Source organism: Pelophylax lessonae (genome assembly GCF_965119305.1).
Source record: "Pelophylax lessonae genome assembly, chromosome: 2".
Lineage (NCBI taxonomy): Eukaryota > Metazoa > Chordata > Amphibia > Anura > Ranidae > Pelophylax > Pelophylax lessonae.
In genome coordinates this window covers 749926778-749929388 of record NC_138769.1, presented here as the reverse complement: position 1 = coordinate 749929388, position 2611 = coordinate 749926778, and the positions used below count along the sequence as shown (strand labels likewise).

At 38.1% G+C, this 2611-nt stretch overlaps 1 pseudogene across 1 annotated transcript; it reads right to left on the bottom strand.

Moving 5' to 3' along the window:
- Nucleotides 1-623: 623 nt before the first annotated feature.
- Nucleotides 624-1872, bottom strand: LOC309545776 (annotated as a pseudogene). Its single transcript has one exon. The product of its transcript is annotated as an uncharacterized misc_RNA (transcript).
- Nucleotides 1873-2611: the final 739 nt, after the last annotated feature.

Sequence of the window (2611 nt, the reverse complement as noted above, 5' to 3'; positions counted from 1 at the left end):
CTAATCAAGTCCAATCAGTATAATCAAACACAGCTGGACTCAAATGAAGGTGTAGAACCATCTCAAGGATGATCAGAAGAAATGGAAAGCACCTGAGTTAAATATATGAGTGTCACAGCAAAGGGTCTGAATACTTAGAACCATGTGATATTTCAGTTTTTCTTTTTTAATAAATCTGCAACAATGTGAACAATTCTGTGTTTTTCTGTCAGTATGGGGTGCTATGTGTACATTCATGAGGAAGAAGAATGAACTTAAATGATTTTAGCAAATGGCTGCAATATAACAAAGAGTGAAAAATTTAAGGGGGTCTGAATACTTTCCGTACCCACTGTATATAATATATAACGCATGAATTATAATCTAATCAATAATATAATTTTATTATATATATTATATATTAAATAATAAAATAATATTATTGATTCGATTATAATTCACTTGTTTGTGTTTCGAATTTATCACATCTGGGATGTCTACTAGAGACTTGTTTTGGTCAGGTTTAAGTCAGTAATTACTAAGAATTGTAGGCCTATAATACATAACGCCAAATTTCCATGAAAAGAATTGTACCGCTTTTGGAACAGAATTCCTGACAGAATCATACCGCCAGGGAGGTTAATGATTCTCCAAAATAATTATGAAATTGTCTCCAGTGTGGACACTTTGGTCTGTAATGAGCACTTTCTGGGTTGTAAAATCTTTGTCATACTCTGAACACCGATTTGGTCTCTTTCTAATGTGAACCCACTGGTGTGAGCTAAGATCTGACTTCTGTCTAAAAGCGTTATCACATTCAGTACACTGATACGGCCTCTCTCCAGTGTGAATCCTCTGGTGTACAATAAGGTGTTCACTTGCAGTAAAAGCTTTGTCACATTCTGAACACTGATATGGCCTCTCTCCAGTGTGAATCCTCTGGTGTCTATTAAGGTCTTGCTTCGTTGTAAAAGCTTTATCACATTCTGAACACGGATATGGCCTTTCCCCGGTGTGGAACCTCTGGTGTGTGACAAGGTGTGACTTATCTGAAAAATATTTTTTACACACAAAACATTGAAATGGCCTTTCTTTAGTGTGGACCCTCTCATGTAGGACAAAGTGGTCCTTTCTTGTAAAAGCTTTTTCACATTGAGAACACTGATAGAGCTTCTCTCCAGTGTGAATCCGCTGGTGCGTGGTAAGCTTACTCTCAGTTGTAAAAGCTTTTTCACATTCAGAACATTGATACGGCTTCTCTCCAGTGTGAATCCACTGGTGTGTGTTAAGCTTTATCTTGGATACAAAAGATTTGTCACATTCAGAACACGGATACGGCTTATCTCCAGTGTGAGTCATCTGGTGAGTACTAAGCTGGGACCTTGATTTGAAAGCTTTGTCACATTCTGAACACTGAAATGGTTTCTCTCCAGTGTGAATCCTCTGGTGTGTGATAAAATTTCCCTTCACTCTAAAATCTTTTCCACAATCTGAACAATGATACCGCTTTGCTCCAGTGTGAACGCTCATGTGTGTGTTAAGACTACTCTTCTGTGAAAAAGCTTTATCACATTCGGGACACTCATATGGCTTCTCTCCAGTGTGAATCCTCAGGTGGTTGGTAAGATTCGACTTAGTTGTAAAAGCTTTGTCACATTCAGAACACGGAAAAAGCTTATCCTCCATTGCAAACCTGATGTGTGGTCAGCTTTCCCTTCACAGTAAAACCTTTATCACAATCCAAAAATGAAATATCTTCTGAAATAAACTTCTCTTATGTAGGAATAAATTGGACTTTACTATAAAGCCATAGTCACTTCAAGAACATTAAAATTATTCCTCTGCTGTAGTCCTCTGAGGCTGGATCAATGTTGACGAGAATCCAAAACATTTAGAACACCGATATGTCTTGTGTCCTGTGTGAATCCTCCAATAAAGTAGTAGTAGTAGTAGTAGTAGTAGTATTATTTATGAAGACCAATATGATCAAGAACAATGATTCATTATTCCACCTGTTTAAAAAAAAAAAATAGGTAAGTCAGAATTCTATTAATAAAGTTGCTTTCCATTTCTAAATGTTCATTATTAGATATATCTAAAAGACATATGGGTAGGTTGTATGAAGCAAAAGTACAAAAATAAATAATAATAATAATAATAATAATAAATACAGGCTAGGATTCCCCTCAACAGCCATACAAGACCCTTATCCTTGATGAGGGGTCTGGTATGACTTGTAAGAGATCCCCAAAATCCATAGCAGATCCTGATCTAGGTCTAGACAGGAAAGAGGAATCAGCAAGCATTCACCCTCCCCCTGAACTATAGCAGGCCACATGCCCTCAACATGGGAAAAGTACTCTGCTAGAAGCCCCCTAGCAAAGTACCATGCCCCAATGTTGATGGGGACAGGACCCCTTCCCCACAGCTCTGGCCCAGTGGTTGTGAGGGTCTGCAGGGGAAGGGGGGGTTTGTCAGAATTCGAAAACTCTCTTTAAAAAAGGGGCCCCCCCCAGCTATCCAGCTCCCCATACAGTACATAGACGAGCAAGGAGTACATGATATGCTTGGTTACACATTTACAACAAAAGTAGAATATTAAATAAGCACACAACATTGGTGAAAAACTCCA